Source organism: Pinus tabuliformis, chromosome 8 (genome assembly GCF_031772625.1).
Source record: "Pinus tabuliformis cultivar Carrire ecotype Pingquan chromosome 8, CPIR1, whole genome shotgun sequence".
Lineage (NCBI taxonomy): Eukaryota > Viridiplantae > Streptophyta > Pinopsida > Pinales > Pinaceae > Pinus > Pinus tabuliformis.
In genome coordinates this window covers 5,857,297-5,882,919 of record NC_142294.1, presented here as the reverse complement: position 1 = coordinate 5,882,919, position 25,623 = coordinate 5,857,297, and positions in this window count along the sequence as shown.

The window sequence follows — 25,623 nt, the reverse complement described above, 5'->3', positions numbered from 1 at the left end:
TCACCGAATTCATTGTCTCCAAATGAGACCAAGTATGGGTATATATACAAGTTGGTTCATGACCTCTAGGCCAACATAATCTTTTGGAGGGAAGCCGACTTCATCTTGTAGATACATCTCTTTGTTGTAGGCCGACATGATGAAGGCTAGTGACAAGGTCTTGGAGGATGATTTTACATAGACAAGTGTGACTCTTTTTTTTTTTTAAAGATTGGTTACTTTTTGTATTACAAAAAAGAAAAGTAGGAACTAAGTCCTTTTACATTCCAGAGGATGCTGGTTCTCATGTGGAGTGCAGTCCCTGCCTCAACATTTGAAACCTTGTTTCTATAGTTTTCGAGAGCTAAAAAGGCATACTACCTAACAAACTGCCCAAATAAAAAACAAAATGTACACTGCATAGTAAAAAAAAGATTACATCAAATTCACCAGAATTGATTCACTGACTCTTCCGGCTGCTTTCCCCGTTTCTTGTTGTACTTGGAGGAGGTTTCTCCTCGCTGACTTTGGTTTAATGATTTTATATACTCCACATCTTCTTCCAGCTGCTTGCATTTATCCTTTAAGTCTTCAATTTCAGTTTTTTGATTGTCGATGTCTCTTTGCTTATATACATTAATCATCTTCATCTCGGCTCTTAAATCCTTAAGAGATTGGTTGAAACGGCCAATCATAAATCTGTTGGCCCTACAGGTCGAGTAGCTCTCGTTCCTCTCTACTTTCTCCAGCGGGTTGAAAGATATATTTTCCTTCTGATTTATTCTGTCAGCGATTTTTTCTTTGCTTGGAGGATGTGCTCGTCTTTGACTAATTGCGTTTTTTGTCTCTACTGCTTTTGTCTTGTTCTAGACTAAGATTGTTGTCTTCAGTAATTCCTTTCTAAGCCTACAATGCTGAAAAAAATTGAAAACCAATGGCAATTAGAGGGCGAGATAGTGGATTGCTTGTAAGACAGGGAGGAAGGGAGCTCAGTATTCTCAGGGTCAGAGACTTGAGATCTATGCAAGGAGGAGAGGAGGCTCTGGATTCTGTTAATAATGAAGGAAGCAGGATGGGGATGAGTGATACAAATCAAGTAGGGGTGCTTCTCATGAGTCAGAACTAAACTGAGAATGTTTGCAAGCCAAAAGCCAACGACACAATTATACTGAGAATGGAAACTATATAACAAGGAATCATTGTTACCTTCACTCTGAGTATTGCTAGTAAGATAAAATCTTAGTGCACAGTCTGCACTTGAACCTTCTGCTGCAGGTTGCTGAGCTTGATCCGACTGCAAAGTGCGGAGAATTGAAGAGCAATTATGCTTTCTACTAATATCTTCACTGATGCTCCTTGAATTTCTTCCTGCGATGCTAACACATTGCTTATATCTTACCCAGTGATGTAAAAACCAACGTGGGAGCCTCAATTTATAATATTTTGGATGATGGGAATACCTGTTGCTCTAGGTATCCAGCATGCTTCATTTGCCCTTGACTGCACAGGTGTCCACCATATTCCGGAATTGACAGTCGATACCATTTCTGATCTGGTGATGTTTGATATGACAAATACCCTCTTTATTCAGAGCTGAAGGACGAATGCTGGCTTGTTTTAAGTTGTGATGGATCATTTTTGGGATTGAAAGGATCCCCTGCTCTGTGCGAGGAAGATAGCACTTGATGGTGTGGAGATCATTGCTGCTCACTTCAATTGTTTTGCTACCTGATTTGATGTTATATGTCCTCTTGTAATTTTCTATCCATACCTCATTTGAAAACGAATTATGGGATATTTTCTTCATATGTTTCATTGTTCTCTTTCACAGTCCCGACTTGCCTTTCCACTGCCTTGTTGGCAAGATTGTCAGCATCCTTATTTTGAATTCTTAAAACATGCTTGAAGGCTATTTTTCCCATATTTTTTATGCTTATTCTGATTCTTTGACTTATTTTGTTAATTGCTGAGCTTTTGAACTCCTTTCCTGTTTCCATAGCTGCAATTATGATTGTGGAATCCCCAATTATTATTGGGTCCTTTATCCCTTTTTTACTTAATATCTTTGTGCCTAGCAGTAGACTATAAGCTTCAGCCCTGTTATTTGACATCTCTCCTAGGCCCCATTCATAGGTTGATATTCTCTTACCATTTGGATCTAGAATTAGACCACCTGCTCCTGCTCTGCCTGGGTTGTTTTTTGAGGCTCCGTCAAAGAATAGAATGTACTTCCTTTGTTCCTTCATCCAATCGGCCATTTCCGTATCATTCATACGTAATTTCCACTCCTTGTTTTTTGCAATGTCTTTGTTTTTTTTTTTAAGCTTCTAAATTGTTTTCTATTAAAGCTTTGCTGAACCAGTCTTTTTCTTCTTGTTGTAAGTTGTTCTGGTCCATTCTTGTTGCTCCGTTTGTGCCTATTATTTCTGAAACTTGACTCCAAGTTTTTGTTAGAATATTCCCTATGCTTGGTTTTTGTCCTTTGAATATACACTTGTTTCGAGCTAACCATATTTGCCAGCATAGGATGGAGGGGAGGCATTTCCATATTCTATTTATTGTGACTTTTTTCTTCTTAGTATAGGGGTAGCCTTTTATCCAGTTTTTGTGAAGATTTGTTAGCTGCATTGAGGAGCTTATGCTTAAATCTAGAGGGCTTATTAGTTGCTTCCAACACTCTCTCGCCATCATGCAGTTCATAAACAAGTGTTGGATATTTTCCTCATCCATTTGACACATGATACATTTAGAGGGCCCTTGAAAGCCTTTTTTTTTTTTTTTTTTCCGCTGTGAGAATTTTACCTTTCAAAAGAGACCATATGAAAAATTTAATTTTGGGCAAACACTCATTTTTCCAAATTGCTTTCCAGAGATTCCAATCATCATGGTTGTTGTAATTGTGGAGATGATTATAACCTGATTTCACCGTATAGTTTCCCCTTCTTGGATCCCAAACAAACTCATCTTGTTCTCTTTATTAATAGGCCCTGCCCCAACTAGAAGAATTTTCAAAGCTTCCCATTGACTTTTCAGTCTTGGAGGTATAGCTAGCACTCTCCATTTTATCCAATTATTCTGATCCCACTCAGAAATTGAGTATAAGGTGTTGAGATTTTTTTCTTCCATCCAATTTTGTAATCCTCTTAGATTTTGCTGCTGTCTTAGAGGATTTTCTCCATTATTCTATCATCCCATATAGAAATTGTTTCTCCATTGCCAGGATTGTTAGAAATTTGATCTGTTATGTGGAGAATGGTCTTTTTTACCAATTTCCAAATTTGGGTAGATAGACGTTCTGGAATTATTTCAGAGAGCATTTTTGTCCTTTGACAATTTAGATATTTCCTTGTTAGAGCTTTTTCCCACCACTGATCTTTGCCATTTATCATTCTCCAGATGATTTTGGTCCCTAGAGCAATATTCATTAGTCCTGGTAACCGAATTGCAATTCCTCCTTTCTCAAATGGAAGAGTTACTTGCTCCCATCGAACTAGGCTGAATTTTTTATTTTCTTGTTTTCCTCCTTGCCAGAGGAAGCTTCTGATTATTAATTCCATTTGCTTGTGGGCACTTGCCGGAGCCATTATTATTGCATACTGGTATATTGGCAGAGCCGAAAGGAGGGCCTTAATCATTATTGTTCTTCCTGCCAGGTTGAGCCACATCATTCCCCAATTCTGAATTTTTCCCCTCATTTTCTCCACATGCTTATTCCAAACTTCTGATTTGACCATTTCCTTTGCTAATGGAAGCCCAAGATAAATGAAGTGGTTCCATTTTATTTGTACAGGTATTTCCATTATTTGTGAGATTCTCTGCATCGTATTTGTTGGAATATTCCAGTTGTAGATTCTGCATTTGTTGTTGTTTAAAAGTCCTCCTGAGACAGAGAAAATCATCTAAAACTTTTTTGAATCGTTTTGCAATGATGCAAGATGCTCCCCCTATAAGGAGGGTGTCGTCTGCAAAAAGGGAATGATTTATCTCTTTGACTCCTCTTGAGATTTGAATACTTGTTATTTCTTTTTCTCTGATTTTCTAGCTGGACACTCAGAGATTCTGCCATTATAATGTAAAAGAAGGGGGAGAGAGGACGTCCTTGTCTCAATCCTCTAGAGCTTTGAAAAAAATTGCTTGGCCTTCCGTTAATCAAAGGGGCTATCCATGGATTTGTTATACAAGCCAAAATGGTCTCTATGAAGTTTATTGAGATGCCAAACCTTTTGAGGACTGCTACAAGAAATTTATGATTTACTCTATCAAAAGCATTAGCCATGTCTAACTTGATGACCATTCCCTTTTCTTTTCTTTGAATGCTTCTGTGAATGGCCTCCTATACAATTATCACATTATCTGTGATTTGTCTTCTTGGAACAAATCCACCTTGATTTTCTGAAATAATTGTTGGCCGAATTTTTTTAATTCTATTTGCCAAAATTTTGGTGATTATTTTGTAGGACTAGTTACACAAAGAGATAGGTCTATATCTACCAAAGGTTGTTGGATTTTGGCTCTTTGGGGATGAGGGCCAAAAAGGAGGCTTTTGTACTTCCCCCAATTTTATTTTTTTAACGCATTTTTAATCATTCTCATTAAATCTTTCCTAATAGTTTCCCAATGATTCCTGTAAAAAGCTATTGTGAAGCCATCCGGTCCAGGAGCTTTATCAGGATGTAGACTCTACACTGCCTCTCTGACTTCCTCCTCAGTGACATCTTTGTCTAATTCTCTTTTTTGTTGCTCACTGATTTTTTTGTTTATTTGCTGCAGAAATTCTTCACTATCAGCTTGCTGGTCGCTAGCTGAGAGTAGACCTTTGAAGTGGTTGTGGGCTGCCTTCTTAATTTCTTCTACTCCTTTTATTTCTTATCGCTCTACTTGTATCTGCTCAATCTGATTTCCAGCTCTCCTTATTTTCATTGTGTTATAAAAAAAAAAAGCCGTGTTTTTATCTCTAGCTTTCAACCAAAGACATCTTGATTTCTACCTACATTCTTCTTCTTCTCGCTGGTTTTGCTTGTATAATTCCAAAAAATTCTCTTTTTCTTGTAAATAGTCCTGCTCACTTTCTTCCTTGCTCTCTCTTTCCTTACTAATTTTATCCATTTTTTTTTTTATTCTAATTTGTTTACTTTATCTCGAAGGTCATTTTCTCTTGCCCAGGTTTTTAAATGGATTCTTAGATTCTTTAACTTTGTTTCCCACACATACTGGGGTGAACCTATTACACTTGTTTTCCAACTTTCCTTAATTTGTTTGCCAAACTCTTCTTTGTTGTCCCATACTTTATTATACCTGAAGGGGAGAGGTCCTTGGTTTTCTAGCTTACCCAAAGTCAATAACACCTGCTTATAATCTGAGGCTGAAGCGTGAACAATTTTGCTTTTCACAATGGAGTAGGCTGCTGCTATATTTTCATGGATAAGAATTTTGTCCAGTCTTTCCTTTATATTGTTTTTCCCTGTTCTTTTGTTGCTCCAAGTGTACTTTCCATTGCTTGGAGGAATGTCGATTAGTTTTTGTTCTTCTATTATTTCTTCCAGCGCTATTCTTGATGGGTCATTGTGGAATTTCCCACCAAACTTCTCATCTGTATTCCTAATCAGATTTAAGTCTCCTCCCAAGATTAGATTCCCACTTTGTCTCTCTGTTGTTTCTTCTTTCACTGACTTCCAACAATGCTCTTTGTCTCTGTAATGGTTGGGGGAATAAACATTTATAATGCAATATTCCTCCTTTGTGTTGATATTTTTCAGATCTGTTCTTATCCAATGTGTGTTGATTTTTTGGTTGACTAAATCCCATTTCCTTTTGTTCCAAATAGTGCATATTCCTCCTGAAGCTCCTGTAGCTTCTAGAGTTGTTCCATCATAATATTTTTGTTTTTGGATCATTTTTTTATTTTCTTGCTTGCTTGCTTTGGTCTCTTGGATCATGAAGATGTCTGGCTACTCCTTTTTTATTATATCTCTCACTGCGTTGATTTTAAAGGCAGTTCCAAGACCCCGACAATTCCAAGAGACCGTAATCATTACTTACTAGTTTTTTGGTGTGACCCTCCCTTTTCTTTATGCTGATATTTTTCGTTGCTTCCTGTCTATTTACCAAGAAAGGAGTCCATTGGCTGTTGTGTTCCTATAGCCATTTCCTTAGCTGCCACCTTGTCCCTTATTTCTTTATTAGATTTCCTTCCCACTTTTTTTGGCTAATCCCATATTTGGGTGTTTTCTTTCGCTTTGTTTCTAGTTAGAATTCGGTCAATAGAGGGCGGGGGGGAATGGAATATGGTTAGGGGAAGATATAAGAGCTAATGCATTGTGAGATGGGGAGGGGGATCTTGAGGAGGGCAGGTCTTCTCCCAAAGGTTCAAAAGGGTTTGGGGATGAGAGAACTGGAGGAACAATATTTACTAGAGGGAGTGAGGTTGTTTCATCTGTCTCTTGTGGCTGTGAGGAGGTTGAAGTGTTATGTTTATTGAGAGGCTTTTTCTTTTGACTCGTTCCCATGTGTTTTCTTGTACTTCATCATTTTCAGACTCTTTTTTTTTACTACAACTATTTGCAAAGTGACCATACTCGTGACATACCTTGCATTTAAATGGTATTTGCTCGTAGTCCAGTTGTTGAATATGAGTCCACTGATCGACCTTGATCCTTATCACCTCTAGAAGACCTTTCCCTAGGTCTACTTCCACGCATATTCTTGCGCAAGCATGCATGTTGTCTTTGGGTTCACACCTGTTTATATATTTACCCATTGCATTTCCAATAGCTTTTACCGAGTCATCACCCCAACAATGGAGGGGGAGATGCGGTAACCTGACCCACACCGGGACTGCACTTGGTACATCCATCTCTAGATCGAAATCTGGTGTCCATCTGTTCAAGTATAAACCTCTCGAGTCCATGAAATAAGGTCCATTTCTGAATATTAAATCTTTGTCTTCCTTTGTTTCAAATAGGAAGGTGTAATACCCCCTTCCACAAAAACGAATAGCTATCTTCCCTTGAGTATTTGCATTCCAGTTTCTTTCCACCCATTTCTGGACTGATTTGGGTGAAGGCCAAAGTCCTGTAAACTGACCCATGAGACCGCGTTCTGCTAAGGAAATGGCAGCTCTCCTTGGAAGTGTTGGCAGTAGAGAGATCTCAGGAATATCCACAAGTTTCTTCACAAATTTGTTAACTGATGGCCTGATTCTTGGAGCTCCATTTTCTGATATCAGTGATGCAAATGCTTCTTCGTTTTCATCGGTCCCTTGGTGAGAGGAAGAGTGAGGGTCACCCTCTGAAGAGGGGTGCATGGTTTGGGTTGCCTCAGCAGCAGGAGGCTGCCGAGAGAGGGGACTGCAGATGGCAGCGGAGGCTAGTGAAGAAAAAACTCAAAAAGGCATGCACAGATCAATCAAAGGAGCTTCCTCTGATGGAGCAAGCATGGCCTAGGGAGCCTCAGCAGCAGGAGGCTGCCGAGCGAGGAAGCTGCAGGAGGCAGCGACGGCTAGGTATCCCATAGCAAGTCATGCGCACGCAGCATTTACACACCATCCAGTTATTATAGCATAGACAAGTGTGACTCTTTACAATGTGTAACATGACAATGACTCTTTTATTCTTTTATGACTAGATGAAAAAATTCCCAAAGGCTCTCAATGGGACCCTTGACTCAAAAATAAAATCTCTTTCTCATGAAACCCATGATGCAAGCATTACAATAATTATATTTTTCTTCTTTACATCTCTTTACATAAAATCACAATTATGTGTCATCATTATGAAGAACAGACTTAGTTACACTTTTCAAAACTCCCTCTTAACTAGGGAGGTATTCATAATAGTACTTGGTCATTCTCAATCTGAAGAATTTCCCATAAGAATCGGATTGGTAACCCATTTGTTTAGCATCATATCAACCAGCATTGTCACAAAGCAAGGCCTTGACTAACAGCTCTATCTCTCCACAAGATTTGAGCTCAATGTTGGCGAGACCAATGATTTATAGACACTCTCATCATTGTCTCTTTCGGAACATACCCAACCCAGGCTCTCTGGGTGTGTTCCATTAGGACTATTCTTATCTTGGATTCCCAGTCCTCAAGGAATATTGATCCTCCACGACTACTCTTATCTTGGATGCCCTATCTCATCCTCAAAGAGTATCAAATGCCAAATGTTTACCCAATCCTCTCATTCTATCTTCTCAGGTGAAGACTAGAATGATGTGTCTATCTCTACCATCTCAAATAGGGAGGACATATCTATTGCAATAAAGGAATTTACTCATTCCTGTACAAGGAATGTACCTAAGCTCCCTCTTGGCTTAGGAATTTCCAATTTTCTTCCAAGTAAGAAACTTTACAGGCTCCCTCTAAAAATAGGGATCTATAGCAACTCCTCAGGTGGAGTTGATGGGACAACCAGCTGCTTGAAGAACTCCTTCCTTTGATGTCATGAATTTCTTTTGTCATGGATCTTCATCTTTTGGGACTTCTTCATAGGGCACAGACCATCCATCACTTTTATCCATGAGTCAATCATGTCATCGTTCCTGTTTATCAGAAAGTGATCTATCAGTCTACATCTAGCATTGCTTCATGTTATGTTACCTTCATCATGCTTTCTTCTTCGGAATGTCCTTGCATCCTTCTACATGGTTCTCTTGGAAGACATCCACAGTTCTTCCCATTGGTAGCCCTGCATAAGCCCATCCAAATACTAGTCATAAATAATGAATACTTAATTCATAATTACCTGATGGTCCTTCAACATGACATATTCCTGTAAGCATCAGCATCCTGCATCTATGTTGACACATCGCCTAAAGATATGTATTGTCAAGGGTCTCCATCTTTTTCCCGACTTCCATTAGAGTCTCCATATCTTTCTAGGAGATATCAAAGTCAAATATTCTTGGTCTTTCAGATGTTGACTGCCTTTACCATGGTTGCATATGATCTCTTCCTTTCTTCACACATTTCATTCCTAGGAGCTTCAGAGTTCCTCAGTTGTAGTCAAACACCTCATATTCCATATGAGGACATATTATGTTGATTTCATCTAATAAATATGTGACCCATGCACTCTTGCATTCCTTTAGAGGGAGGAAAATCTTTCTTTGATCATGCTTCTTAAGGTAGAGCAGTGATTCATGTTGTATGCAACCATATGACATGACTTCCATGATATCGAATGTCAACATACATACCTCATTTTTCCTTTTGGGTCATCCAGACTTCTGCAATAGCTTCCTTTGAGTGAAGGAATTTCACCCCTTGACCTGCTTCACTGTTATGTTATCATACCATCATCCTATGAATTCCACAAGATTGGAACTCTTGAAGAAACACTTGCTTTTCCTCTTGATCGGTGAATCTTACAATGAAGATTCCATCAGAGAATCTTGAGGATCTTGCATATCCTATCCTGCAGATGTTACCTTTTGACAGATGTATGATAACCCTTTTCCTAGATGACTTCTTCCTTTTTCATAAGTATCACTTGAGCTTTTAATGAGGTTTTCCAAGAGCTATATCCTACATAGTTGACTTCCATAGGTTTTGTTCCAGACATCCATCATATTACATATGTCACGAGCTCTTACTTCTAATGCTTCTACCATGATGCCATTCTCTAATATGATGCATCCTATCTTATTTTCAATGCTTCCTATCTATAATTTACACAACAGAAGAGTACCTTTTCGTGAAGGAGATTCTCTTAGTCATAGTAGAGATCTTTCACTTCCTCCTCCTTAGGCTTCTTTCTCTCGGGCTCTTCTACTTCTTCGGTAATATGGGCTTCTTCCTTATTCCTCTTGTTATTGTCCCTTTTAATCTTAGGACAATCTCTTCGATAGTGCCCATATTCTTGACATCCATAGCATTGTACTTTAGCCATGTTCTTCTTCTTCTTTTGAGGACCAAATTTTCCAAACTTTCCTTTTCTTCTTGACATAGCAGCATATGCTTGATTTTGCTCATTTGTTCCTACATCCGACTTTGCCTTTAGTCTGGTTTCTTCTATCTTACATAATGACCATAGATCTTGAAAAGGAGTGGCTTCTTTCTTCCCATAGATACTTGAAGTGAAGTTGCCCCATTCCTCCGGTAGTGCATTCAGTACTACAGTGGTCAATTCTTTGTCAGACATTATTTCACCCAGATCTTGAAGTTGATCTCTTATTTCAAAAATCCTCATAAAATATGAGGCTATTCCTTCTTCCCTTGAGATCTTTAATTTGTAGAGTTCTTGCCTTAGAGAGATTACTTCTCCAATAGTACTTACGGAAAACAACTCTACCAATTTGTCATATATAGCTTTTGCAGTGTCTAATTTTGATACATATGGGATGAGAGAGTCTTTGATGGATTCTATGAGAATCCTCTAGGCTCTCACTTCTCCCTTCCTGAATCTAGCATGTGCTTGAGCATCTTCTTTGGGAGGTTGAGTTATTGACCCTTTGATGTGGTCCATGACTTCATTCTCAATGAGATTTAGGTCATGTTTTTCTTCCATGCAAGGAAATTTGAAGCCCCAACCAGTTTGTTGCTTTCCTTGCAAAAAGACATTTTGATAGTTTCATATGAAGTCAAAAACTTACTTGAGTAGTTATTGTTTGCTTCCTCCTTAATCTTGATGTTCATAGAAGATTACACCTTGAAAGATTGATGAGAGAGAGCTTACTTCACAATCATTTTTGAATGTTCTAGTCTACCTTCATCCTTGAAGAGCTTCCTCAGATAATGATATCAGAAATTCTTCTAAGGTTTTGGTCTTTCTTCCTACTTCTTTCTTGAAGATGATTTGCTAGAGTAGATTTCTTCGATCTAGGGTTTCGATATGATGAAGGTCTTGATCTCTTGCTTGGTATTCTTTGACTTGCTTTGATCCTTCTTGAAACTTGATTCTCATGTGTCTTCTTGATTAGATGCCCCTTCTTGACTTCAGCACCTAACCTCTGATACCATGTTGAGAAATCTAGGGCATCATAAGTTAGGAGATTTCTCTTCTTGATAATTGCTTGTGATATGCTTTTACTTCTTGGATTATGATCTTTTCTTCATTATGTTACTATTTTGTTCTTTTCATCAAGACAATTACCAAATAAACAATAGAAGACAAGAGACACAGTATGTAGGCTTGTCAACCAGGGCCAAAACCTCTCACTCTTTGAGAGGAAAACCCAATCAGAAATTCCTTATAGATCTTCAATTGACGAATACCAAGACTGTGACAAAGACCCTTGACTCTAGTATCCTCCCAAGACCAAGTCACTACCCTCTTCTTCAACGATGTTTCTCCTCTTCTTGCTCTCAGCTTCCTTACTCTTCTCGATCTCGACTCCCTTTCTCTTCTCGATCTCGACTCCCTTTCTCTTCTCGATCTCGGCTCCTTCCCTTCTTGATCTCGACTGCCTTTTATTCTCGGTCGCTTCTTGTAGGTTTGCCACCCTACCATAGAAACCCTAGATTACCTTCGCTCCCTTTATAGTCTCTACAAGAGAGAGACTTCCTGCACCTTGACTCAGCTTCTCCTAGCGAGGTTCTATACCCAAACAATAATCACCTCAAAGTGCCAACAGCGCCTTCGACTTCTTCTGGATACCTTCGGTTCTACTATCTTCGCACGTGGGAGGACAAACTGACCCAAAAACAATGCTTGACTATCTTCGCTATCTTTCTGTTAGGATATTCCGACACATAGGAAATATCCTAATATGAGAAATTAGTCACTTTACGACTACCTCTCATGGAAATGGTCATACGTTTGAATGACTTACTTAACGCAGTTGAATCCCAAAAATGATATCTAATATAATGCACTGCGTAAATCATACATAGGAAATAGTTAAGTACAACTTGGTCTAGTATAGAGTTAGGTATAGAGTTAGGTAAAGTGTGTTTCTTTACTATTGTACATTTTGTAACTTACAATCCGACGGTCACGATATGTAGTGATCTGACGGTTCATTCTCTCCTCGGTATTACCGACACTTGATCCGTGGCTTGACACCCGATTGGTCCATGAATTCTATTTAAAGCGCATGGAGGGTCATTTGTAGGGTAATCCGTGCATGAGAGAAACATATGTAAATTTTCATTCTTTTATAAATAAATTGCTTGAAGTGGCCGCGTTGGCTCAGGTCGTGGACTGTTTCCCTCTTTGAGGGTTTTAACCACGTCAAAACACTGGTGTATTGATCTGCGATCTGGTTGTGAGCGGTGTCCTTTTGGTGTTCTGTCTGAGGAACTTACCCTGTAAATTCCCACATGGTATCGGAGCTATTTGAGGGCCGCGTCCGTTGGTGATCCAAATCTGAAGCCGGTAGAACTGCATCCGACTGCCGTTTCCTAGATCTGTTGTTTCTGACTGCTTTCGGGCCGAGAGGACTGCTCTGTTGTGTTCGGAGCATCTATTCCAGTGAGGAACCCCTTTCGTTTCACGCGAAAAGGTTTCCGGTAGCCCTAGCTGCGTCATTTTTAAGATCTGGAGGTATACAGTGTTTTTTTGCAGTTTACTGTTATTTTCTCTCTGTTTATTTCGGTTTCGGTTTATTTAGCCTTTTTATTACCGGATCTATACCTTTCATTTCTGCGTATGCTCTTTGCCCTGCGACTCTGTGCGATCTGGGCAAATCAGAAACAGAAAGGAAGGATTTTTCTCATGCGTATGCTCTTTTCCCTGCGCCTTAGGGTGATCTCGGAAAATCAGAAACATTGAGAAAAATATTTAGTTTCCGGCCAAAGCTAACTTTGAGCCGCAAGGTTCATTTTTGAAAATATTTAGTTTTTCGGCTAAAACTAACTTCGAGCCATAAGGTTCGTTTTCTTTGCATGTCCGTGTTGGGTTTTGTGTTTTGTGTTTTGTGTTTTGTAGGGAAAAAGAGCTTTCTCAAGGCAAGCACGCAACCCAAAGCACCCCCCCCTCTCTCTCTCTCTCTCTCTCAAATTTTTTGTATAGATCAATTGGTTCAAAGCTATTTTAAGAGAGTAGAGGTCTTGGGTTCAAGTCTCCATTTTGTGGGGGCGGACTTTTTCATTTCCGCACATTCCCGCACTTCGTCGGCAACTTCAACAACTTTTTTTCAAAAAGCCATAACTTCTTCATCCGGAAGCCGTTTTCAGAGTTTTTAAACCAGCCTAATTTTTCGAGATCTATCCATTGGAACACTTATTTTCAGCATCTTTAGCTTCAGTTCCAGTGAAATGGAAAGTCAATACCAAGTTACCCTTGACAGCACCAACTACTTCCAATGGTTGGCTTACATTGAGGATTTACTTAGAAGTAAAGGTCTCTTCAGAATAGCCTCAAGCCAAAAAAAGAAACCGAAGGATGAAGATAAGGCTGCTAAATGGGAAAATAGGCAAGATCAAACACGTGGACTGATAGGGATGTCTATTTCTCCAGATATTAGATTCCATATTGCAGAAATTGATTCTCCTGATGAAGCAATGAAACAAATCAATAAAGTTTTTGGCATTAAAAATGAAATTAGAGCCCATCAACTTGAAAATGAGTTGCTTACATTGGACCCTAATAATTTTTCTTGCATTGAAGATTTCTTGTCCAAGTTCAAGACCCTTAGATATCTTTTGGAAGGTGTTAAAGTTAAGAAAGAAGATAGTAATCTTATCTATTCCATTCTTACAAAGTTGGGACCAGCCTACTCTGTGTTTGTTTCCACCTTCCATTCTACAAGAGAAGCCTTCATTTCTCAAGGAACAGACTACAAGTCCCCTTCCTTTGACTCTTTTTGTGATTCTTTAATAAGAAAACAAGAAAAACTCTTACACCTTGGTCTTCTTAATCTTGGAAACTCTTCCAAGAAAGAGTTAGCCGCCCAGCAGCAACCAAATTCAAAGAATCCCAAGAAGTCATATCCTAAAAAGAATGGTCCTAAACCAAACAAGTGTCCTAAGCAATTTCAGCCCCAAAATGAAAAATCATTTCAACAAAATGATAAGACAAATAAAAACAAAGGGAAGAAGACTGATAGACATTGCAATTTTTGTAATCGAGATGGCCACTTAGAATCAAAATGCTTTAAGAAGATGGAAGCCTTGAAGCAGCAATGAAGAAGCATAACATCCATTTGGGGCAATCTTCAACTTCAACTTCATCTTCAGGAATGGCACTTTCTGCATGTGGTTGTCAAGCATCTCGGTCTGGCTATGCATTAAATGTATCTTCTTCTTCTCATTCTCATGAGTGGCTCATTGATTCTGGAGCTTCTTATCACATGGCCAAAAACAAAGCCATGTTTTCTTCTTTAAATGATTGTAACACCAAAAATATATACGTTGGTGATGATAGATCTCTTAATGTTGTAGGGACTGGAACTGTTCATCTAGACAATGGTCAGTTTAATGATGTATTATGTGTTCCAACCTTATCCTGCAACCTTCTATCTGTATATCAGATAACTCATTCAGGTGAAGGTAAAATCGTTGAATTTTCACCTCATGATGTTGTAATCAAGGACTTAAGAGATCCTAAACAGATTTTGGCTACTGGCATTGCTGATGATTCCACAAGGTTGTATAAGTTTCACAACTTTGGGTCATCAAATCTTCCCTCAGTATTTGTTGCTCATAACGATGAAGTGAGCAAACTTTTGCATGAGCGATTTGGTCACTTAAACTATCGCTCCCTTCAGCATCTATGTAAAGAAAATATGGTGACAGGTCTTCCTATGGTATCTTGCAGAGATGGTGTTTGTTCCGGATGTGTACTCGGAAAACATCATCGGGACAGTTTTGAAAAACGTGCCTCTTGGCACGCCTCAGCCCCTTTACAGCTTGTGCATAGTGATTTATGTGGTCCACTTCCAGTTGTGTCATTCTCTGGCTGCAAGTATTTCTTAACTTTCATTGATGATTTCTCCAGACGCACTTGGGTATACTTCTTAAAACTCAAGAGTGAAGTATTTAACACTTTTTTGGCCTTCAAGGCCTTTGTTGAAAAACAATCTGGACATCAAATTCTTAAGTTAAGATCTGATAATGGCGGAGAATATATTAAAAACACATTCATCAACTATTGCACTGAGAATGGAATTCAAATGCAACATACTGTTCCATATACTCCACAACAAAATGGTGTAGCTGAAAGGAAGAATCGCACCTTAAAGGAAATGGCTAATTGTATGCTACAATCTAAAGGACTTGGTCTTAGTTTTTGGGCAGAAGCAATTAACTGTGCAAATTACATAATAAATCGCACTCCTACTAAGGCTTTAAAGAATATCACTCCAGAAGAAGCATGGAGCTCAATCAAACCAGATGTAAGTCACTTTCGTGTTTTTGGAAGTGAAGCGTGGGCCCATATTCCAGATGAAAAGCATAAAGCTTTAGAACCTAAGAGTGAAAAATGTACTTTTGTTGGATATTCTGAAGATGTCAAAGGCTATAGACTTATTCCATTTAAGTCCAAAAATGTTATCATTAGAAGAGATGTAAAATTTGATGAAAATATATCGGCCTGCGAGCCTAGTCCGGCGGTTGTGCCACCTCTCCCTATCTCTTCTACTTTTGAAAACATTTCTTCTTCAGATGATGAAAGTGAGGATGACAATCCTTCCCGTGAAAGTCATTGGAAAGCAGCTAAAAGAATACTTCGTTATGTTCGAGGTACAGTTCAGTTTGGGATTCATTACAGTGCCGAAGCATCTCCTCTATTGGTTGGTTTCACTGATTCCGATTGGGCCGGTGACCCTGATGATCGGAAGTCTACTGCCGGTTATGTGTTCACTCTTGGTTCAGGACCTATTACATGGGCTTGCAAGAAACAGAGTGCCATTTCTCTTTCGTCAGCAGAAGCAGAGTATCGTGGTGCCGTAGAAGCTAGTAAGGAAGCCTTGTGGCTTCGTCAGATCCTATCAGAGTTTGGCTTTGAGCAGCAGCATCCGACTACACTTGGGTGTGATAATCAAAGTGCCATTCAGCTATGCAAAGATCCAGTCCAACATCAGCGCAACAAACACATTGAACTGCACATGCACTTCATCAGAAAGCTCATCCATGACCATGTTCTTGAAGTGCAATATTGTTCAACAGATGATCAAGTTGCAGACATCTTCACAAAGGCTCTCACAGAGGTGAAGTTCACTAAACTTCGATTTATGGTTGGAGTTCAGGAAGTTGTCACTAAGGGGGGATAGGCTCTAGTGCCTCCTTCCTTCTCCTATTGTGTCATATTTGCAAATTCCTTCAATCATATCCCAAGTTGTTCTTAAGGGGGGATGTTAGGATATTCCGACACATAGGAAATAGTTAAGTACAACTTGGTCTAGCATAGAGTTAGGTATAGAGTTAGGTAAAGTGTGTTTCTTTACCATTGTACATTTTGTAACTTACAATTCGACGGTCACGATATGTAGTGATCCGACGGTTCATTCTCTCCTCGGTATTACCGACACTTGATCCGTGGCTTGACACCCGATTGGTCCATGAATTCTATTTAAAGCGCATGGAGGGTCATTTGTAGGGTAATCCGTGCATGAGAGAAACATATGTAAATTTTCATTCTTTTATAAATAAATTGCCTGAAGTGGCCGCGTTGGCTCAGGCCGTGGACTGTTTCCCTCTTTGAGGGTTTTAACCACGTCAAAATACTGGTGTATTGATCTGCGATCTGGTTGTGAGCGGTGTCCTTTTGGTGTTCTGTCTGAGGAACTTACCCTGTAAATTCCTACACTTTCCTCTTTGTTGCGTTGATATGGAGGCTTCTTCTGGTGTATACTTCACACTTCTTTCTCGACTTGCTTCACCGATATCATTGTATCCAAATGAGGCTAAGTATGGGTATATATACAAATATGTTCATGACCTCTAGGCCAACATGATCTCTTGGAGGGAAGTCGACTTCATCTTCTAGATACATCTCATTGTTGTAGGTCGACATGATGAGGGCAAGTGGCAAGGTATTGGAGGATGATTTTACATAGAAAAGTGTGACTCTTTACAATGTGTAACATGACTTCATTACATGATAATGACTCTTTTATTCTTTTATGACTAGATGACAAAATTCCTAAATGCTCTCAATGGGACCCTTGACTCAAAAATAAAATCTCTTGCTCATGAAGCCCATGATGCAAGCATTACAATAATTTTATTTTTCTTCTTTACATCTATTTACATAAAATCACAATTACTTGTCATTATGAATACCGAACCTAGTTACACTTTTCAACAATTTGTTGAAAATAACTAAAAGTCCACTTGAGCGCATTAACGAGATAACTAGAGTGCCTCGTCTTAAATAGTGTGCATGGCTACTTCCACTCCAATCCATCAAGTTAGCCAGGCACAATTCTGGAGGACTAAAGAGCATGGCTACTTTAGCACAGTTTATCATTAAGTCAACAAGATAGACATCCAATTGGACTTTGGTGCATGGACACTTCTCTCCGTTCTTTCATTAATTCAACAGAGTATGTCTCCACTAGGACTAGGCATATGAGGCAAGAAGACATCATTGGCACTAGAACGCATAGCCACACCTTTACACTCCCTTCCAATCAACAGGTTACAGAAGTCATCTTTACTTCAACTAAGCACATGAGAGGAGAACTACATTGAGCCATCAACACACATTAGCTAAGGAGGACTTCTTGTATGACTAGTGTGCCCTCTAGAATAGATAAAAGAAGGCGTTAAGCATTGATGATTGGGATTTCTTCGGAGCAGTAATATTTATCTTCCATCATTCTTCTCTATTCTAGCCTCTTGCAATCTTTACAAGGGATATCATTGGACCAGTTTCATATTTGTCTCTACAATGTATTCAACCTCCTGAATAATGCAAAATAATGTTTGACTATGCTTTCTCTCCAGCTCTTAGAAATTGTTGGTGCATTGTGAATTCTTTGTGCAGCAATCTAGAAGTTTTATTAGGCCTTTATTTTGGTAATATTTACGACTTATCATGCTTTTCTATCCCCTGTTCTTTACCATTTTAAGCTATTGCAAAAAAAAAATTCTGCAAAATCATTTCAAATTTTTCTTAGCACTTCTTTGGCCACTTGATTGTGTGCCAAGGATTGTTTCTTGTGTTATTTTTACATATTTATTACACAAATCTGCAGCATAATTTAGCCCCAAGGGTTAGTTCAAGTGGTCTAGATCCAAACGTGAGGTTCTTTGATATTGTTGCTAGTTGCTAGTTGTTGTTGATCAATGGGTTTGACACTGCATGAGCAATTAGGGAGTCGGGACCAACCCCCCCCCCCCACCAAAACCCTGTCGTTGGAAAAGCACCAGCCCTAATGCAGAGGATATTTTCCACTGACAAAATGGACAAGTCTCCTATATTTTAACACTCATTTCCCACTGCAAATTTATTAATTCATTCATTTTCCTATAGTGCAGACTTTTGGGCTAACAAGTAGGAAATTTAAAAATAAAGGGGGGACTCTATCCTCAACCCCCACCCTTAACCTCTTATTCAAATTTATAATCATAACGATTATGTTGCCCAATTGCCCTGTCACTCCAAGCTATTGGAGCAAGAATTTATGCAATTACTTTCCCCAATTTTTTTATGTCATCCAATGTCAACACTTTAAGCACGGGATAGTGGACATGCAGCAATTGGTGGTGGCCTTCTGATCTCTAGTCGCATCAATGGCATGAGGTGTGAGCAGGACTTTGACGAAACTCCAAGAATGAGATATTTTTCTATTGAGACCATTATTCAATTGAGGATACTACAGGAGTTGGCCCTTATGAATAAAATATAGATATAAATATTGTTAATATAAATAATAATAACACATAATAAATAACAGTTAATTAGTTAATGAAGAGGTATGTCCCTAAGGACATGATCATTCATAAAGGGACACCTGCCTAGGGCATATAAGAAGGCCCTCACTCTCATTTGTAACATCATTCTCATTCATACATTTTAATATAAATTCTTGTATCTTCATTGGAGATCTTCATATTCAAAGTCTTCTGGAATGTTTAACATGTTATAACGAACCTTGTTCATTACATTGGTATCAAAGCATTCCTTTGAGTATACGAACGAACTTTGTTCGTTACATTATATTAGAGTTGGTCAATCCTCTGGCCGCTCAATCGTTGCATAGAGCCAGTGTGATCCGACTTTTGGCCATCAAACATTCGTCAACATTGTTGCCGCTACAGTTTAAGTGTTTCGCTACACAAGTTGGAGTTTCTCCATTTTCGCCAATTGGCCCTTGGCCAAAAAAAAGGAACAAAAAAAACATATATATATATATATTAGAAAAAATAAATCAAATATATTAAAATAAAATAAATAATTTATTAAAAAAAAGTAAATATAAAAAGGAAAAAAATTAAATTTAAATAATTTAAAAAGAGTTTAAACTAATTAAAAATAATAATAAAAAATAGTTAAAAACAATTTTAAAAAATTATCTAATAATAAACAATTATATATCTAAAAAAAAGGCAGCCACGGCCACCCGACAATACTTACCATTAACAGACCATCATCACAGTCACCTGCTCGTCGGTCATCTATGGCTGCCACCAACATTAGACAAGGAGTTGTCGACAACTGCAACCGAGGTGCTGCAGATAGAGTCGTTGTAGACACCGCAAACCTTCTCCACTATCCGCACGCATTTTTGCCCCTTGAGTTGCTTCAAATTCCATTGCCATCCCGGCAATAGCCACCGCACAACCACTATTTCAAATTCATTTGTGCCCTATTTTCGTTGTTGTGTCAACCTACACAATAGGTGTTCGTTTGTCGACCACGTCTGCATCGTGCTCTTGTGGCCGCAGCAATTTCCTTCACCATCATATACCACCCTGCTGCAATCTACTATTCAAGGATTGTCGTATTGTATGCTGCCACCGTGTGCAGCAACTACCACTACTAGCCAAGACGGCCATAGTTGTTGAACCTGTCGTTTGACCTGCATTAATACATCAATCAACACCATTACATCTCCCAACAAATTAATTAAGGATATATTGTGGTGCAAAATTTATCTAGGCGATACACTCCAAAACAGTGTCATTTCAAATTTCCAATCAACATCATCGTTCTCTAACATCAAATTAATTAAATAATCATCCAACTAATTCATGCATAATCTACTCATGTGGTAATTTAGTGGAATAAGCTAAAAGGGAAAGTTTTTAATTCAAAGAAAACATTAAAAAAAAATTACCAAAGTATTATAAAGAAAAAAAGGGGTACCATATAAAGTTATGAAGCGGGGAAAGGGTTATATAAAGTATCAACATTTGAGGAAGGTATTAATATTTAAAGAAACAAAGGGGCCTTTCATTATATTTTGGAAAGGGACTTCGGTAAAGATTAAAAGGCTAACATCTAAGGCTTTAATAAAAGGGGAATTATAAAGAAGAAGAAAATTACAAAGAATTTCTTAAGTATTAAAAAGTGTTAATTTAAAGGAAAAAAGAAAAATGGGGACCAATAACAAAAGATTTCCTAAAACCTTTAGTAAATGTGTTAGTACATTATTTAAAATCAAAGGATCACTCGTAGGAAGATATATTATAATCTCTATCAATCCTACTGTTAGTGTCAGTATTTGCATACTGCCATCAGTGATCAAGATTCCTCTTTCATAACTTATTAGTGTCTCATTTGAAATTTTTTATCATTCCACCTAGGTCATCATGCAAAAAATTTATTCATTGGTGGTAGTCCAAAATCAAAAATTACACTCCCCTCTCAGAAATTTGTATTTGTTGGCCCACCTTCATGTGTCTTGATGACCATCCATTGACCATAAAGGATCATTTCATCATGTTTTACATCAGTCAAAACAAAATGAAGTTCAGTCATTCAAGGTTCCATTAAGTCACCTAGGTTTTATTTTCCCAAGGCCCAAATAAATCACCATCTCACTACATAAGGTCAACAAAGTATGAGAGTGAAGCAGATAATATCTTTTTCAATTAAATAAGGGTTTACTAGCTTGTAACCATGGTTACTGAAAGTCCCAAATGTGATTTCAACAAGGGAATTTATTCCAGTTTGTAAATTTTTATTTCAAAATAGATGTAATAATTTTTATTTCATTTATGTAATTTTATGTCTATTATATGTAATAAGTCACCATTTCAGCTGCCTACTCAATTCCATTGCCAATAGTATCCAAACAAAGGTCAAAATCAAGATTTCCAAAGCATCATCCACCTGTCAAAGGAAAAAAGGTCAGAAAGTCAAAAGAGCATTAGTATGAAAGTTTGAAAAGTGACATGAAACATTAGATAATGGGTTTGCAAATCATAAATCAAAACTCATTCAAGAATAAAAGCCCTCAAAGACATCAATTCAACCTTCATTTGCACTCCTTCACTCTCAAGCCTCCTCAGCAAAAGAAAATTTTCGGATTTCAGGCGAAATTGGGCAAAACAGGGCCAGAGGGCACGTTTAGACAAGGGAGGGCGCGTTTGACCTAAGCGTTGCGCATTTGCCAGAAAACCCAGTGCATTTTATAAGGGCGTTGCGCGCCTGTAGCTAGAGGGCACGTTTGACCAGAGTGTTGCGTGTTTGCCTAGAAAGTCCAAAAATTGCCCAAAACGTGCTCCATTTGCTCCAAGCATTAGAATTTGCCATCAAACACTCCAGTGATGAGGTAGGTGGGAAATACATTCACTCCTCCCCTCCATTGTTGGTCTACATAGGGTTTCATAGTCATTTGTTGTTTTACTTAACTCAAAATCCTAGTAACATATTTTCACTCTTAAATCACATTTCTTAGCATTCCATTACCACTCCCACCACTTAAAGACTACCTCTTATCACCTCCCTCATACCACACATCTCACACCATTCCATACTTCCCACACCCACAGTCCATTTTATCTTCTCCCAAGGGTTTTGTCAGTAACAACTCATGACAAAAGAAGAGCACAGAAGTCAGAGTGAGAAAGAAAGACAGGAGAGGAGGCAATATAAGAAAGGAGGGAGAATCATCAGACATGAGCCAACCAACACCAGAGAACTCATGGCATCTCCCATCACTATGACAAGTTTTAAGCATGTGGGTTGTTTTGAGTTTTGTGAGAAAGTGGCCAGGATTCAACATCATCCTGTGTTGACTAGATTGTTCATCACCAACCTCCATGACAGCCATGTAACCCTTGCTGGTGTCACATTCACTATATCTCCTGCTATCATAGTAAATGCCTCTAGGATCCCAAACATGGGGGGAAAATGGTTTAAACAAGCAGAATTAGACCATTTTTATTATGAACCATCACTATGACAAGTGTTAAGCATGCAGGTTGTTTTGAATTTTGTGAGAAAGTGGCCAGGATTCAACATCATCCTGTGTTGACTAGATTGTTCATCACCAACCTCCATGACAGCCATGTAACCCTTGTTGGTGTCACATTCACTATATCTCCTGCTATCATAGTAAATGCCTCTAGGATCCCAAACATGGGGGGAAAATGGTTTAAACAACGAGAATTAGACCATTTTTATTATGAACCATATCTTAAACCAAGATACAAGAATGAGAGAAAGAGGATCTTTCCTTTCTCTTACCTCCTAGACAGATATATTCCCATGATGAAAATCATCATGAAGTACTTCACATGTGAGGGTAGGTTTTCCAGGCTCTATTCCTATCATATTCGGCTACTCATGCATTTCACAAGAGTCAAAATGCTTAATCTACCCTATTATCTTTACCGGGACATTGACAAGATGTCATTCATTGCCCAAAGGAAGGATTATGATCATCAAATGCAAAGCATCTTTCACCACTCCCTCATCAAAATGATAGTCCTACACCACCTTGATTAGTTTAACATTGCATGGGACACTTTCATATCTAATGAGATTTTTATAGTCCCACCTATTCAACACGGCCAAGAAGCGCCTTCATCTTCTCATCCATCCACCTCCATTCCTCCACCTCAGCCCACACATCATCCATCTTCATCTAATGAGTCATCCACACCATCACCTTCATCATCACCATCCCACGAGCCTATTCATTCACCTACCAGAGATGAAGGCAGTGAGCAAGAAAATATTGAGCATGGTGAGAGCAGCAAGCCTAAAGAGGCTATTCTAGGTACCTTGACACATACTTATCAAAAAGGGCATAGGCAAGTGTTTGCCCCACAGATTGTGGGAGGAGCCTTGTCTTCTTCATCAGCAAAACAGATACAAAAGGGTAAGGAAAAGGTTATAGAGGCAGAGATCCGGCAGCAGGAGGAAGACCTCCATGAGACAGAGAGTGAATTCTGTTAGATGACCCAAATGAACAAGATGACAGTGAGAACACAGCCATTGTGATTAAGGAGAAGAATGCACTCATAGGAGAGCTCCAGGTCAACTTGCAAAGGGCCAAACACATTATCTCATACTATGAGCAGGAGAACAAGCAATTGGAGGTCAAAAATGAGCTCATGGGGATTCAGCTCCTCAAAGCAAAGAGAGAGGCTGAAAGGGCTAACGCCTTATTTGATGAGGCATATGGACAATAAGGTGAACATCTTGATGAACAGGTGCCAAGAAGAAGGCCAAGGACTAGAGGCCTAAAGAGAGCTTTGGAGCTAGAAAGACAAAAGGAGGCAGAATTAGCGAATGAGCTCACCCTAAATGAGCAATTTGCCAAAATGGTGAATGATGACTGGGAACATTGACTCCAGAGGGTGAACACTCATCTTAAGGGTCTCTTAGACAAGGCCAAAAGGGATATTGATATGCAGAGAAGGATGGCTAAGTACTATGCCATGAGAAACAAAATTGCAAGAACCAAACTCAAAAGAGCTCATGCAAAAATTGAATCCTTGACCAAGCAAGAGGAGAAAAGAAGGTTAGATATCCTTGCCAAGGCATCACTCCATGCCTCAAACAGATGATCAACCATCAGCTCACCAATTTTGACAATTTTTTACCAAGTTTTGCAAGTTACAATTTTCAACACAATCAATATGTCAAACGCGCAGCACCTAAGGTGATGCGCTCTTTTTTGAGGCATCTGATGGACAAAAGGCCAGCATTTTAGGATTCAAAGTGATGAGGACATGCACCCTGTGCATTTGCTAAGCTTTGGAGGAAAACTGGTCAGCCAAAAAGGTCAAAAACCATCAAAAAACCACCTTTCTGCCCTTTTTTTGGCCTAGTCGCTGCGCCTTTACAAGTCTTGGGAGATTGGAGTTTTGACAGGGCAAATGACCTCCAAATTGGAAACTGAAGGCATATCTGGAAAGTAGACTTGAAGGGCTTTCCAACGAGCTATCTTGGAGCAAATTTGGACATCAAGAAGGCACCCAAAAGAAGCTCTGAAGTTGGAGGGTGTGTTTGACACTGAGAGGGCGCGTTTGACAGTCTTCTCCAATTTTCATTGTTTCTCTCCAAATTGACTTTCACCTTTGGGAAATTGATGTTTTACTCATGTAATTGATCAAGATGATGTAATTATTATGTTTTTTACTGTTATCTAGGGTAAATACATCAGTCAAATGGCCTACATGGCATGTAATGAATCAGTTTGCTAGAGTTAGGGATGAGTCACTTTGACCACCCTACACTCTAGCTATCAGTTCAGTCTTTCTTGCAACTGCTCCTCCTCTCATGGATTCGACCCCTGAGGCTAGGATGAGTTGGTTTGAGGCCTATATTATGTATTTTCTTAGTCATTTTACAGGTTGGACTCTCTTGGATGTTGTAATAGCTTTCAGACTTTGGCATGGAATATATTGGATGAAGTTGCAGCTATTTTGGTGGGATTCTTGTGGCATGGTAATTTGATCTTGTTTCTTCTTCTGTTTCATATGTATGAATGTTTTGTACCTCTCATGATCCATTTCACTCTATGATATGTTGATTTTCAAGGTGTGATAAGCAAAATTCATCTTTGTATGCTCTGTTTTGGGAAAATCATCATAGATTGTTTCATTTCTTCAGTTTAAAAAGAATTCATGACCCTCATGCTCTTTTTAGCATCTCACTAGTCTAAACCATCTCATCACTATACTACTAAGTTCAAAGTGCCTTACCTACCTTGCCCCATCAGATGTTTGCAGTTCAGATTCATTTTGCCCTGACCCAGTTCATTCTCTAACCTAATTCACTCATCCTAGTGACTACCCAACCAAATCAAATCAAACAACTCTCTGCACATTACATCTAGCCTAAAACCCTAATCTATCCAGCCCTCTTGGCTGTGATCCTTTGGAGAGAGCCCTCTCCGGCTTGATAGGGCTAGCTACCAAGTCAAAAGATTGGTTTGTGGTTACCTCAGCTGGACTCTTCTTTAGCCTTGGAGATCCGGAGGAGTGATAACACTTGCTGAAGATAGTAATTATGTTAGTACTAAATGTGCTAACCAAATAGTGATTCCTTAATCGAATATAATTGAAACGAATTTTGTTGACACAAGTGACAAACAATACGACATAAACAATCTACAACTAAGTATTGGGGATTATACTTTTATCTCGCAATTCAGTATGAAAACCTTATTTTTTGACCATAGTGACATTGTTTTGGGTTCACCCTAGACGGAAACTCTAGGGTCCTTTATCCTAAATATGAAACAAAAACAAAAATTGAAACCCCTGCCAAAAGGAAATGCTAGGACTGCAACAATCACAATTAGTCTATACACAAATTATGTGAGCCTTTTGATGGATCAACACTTGTAATA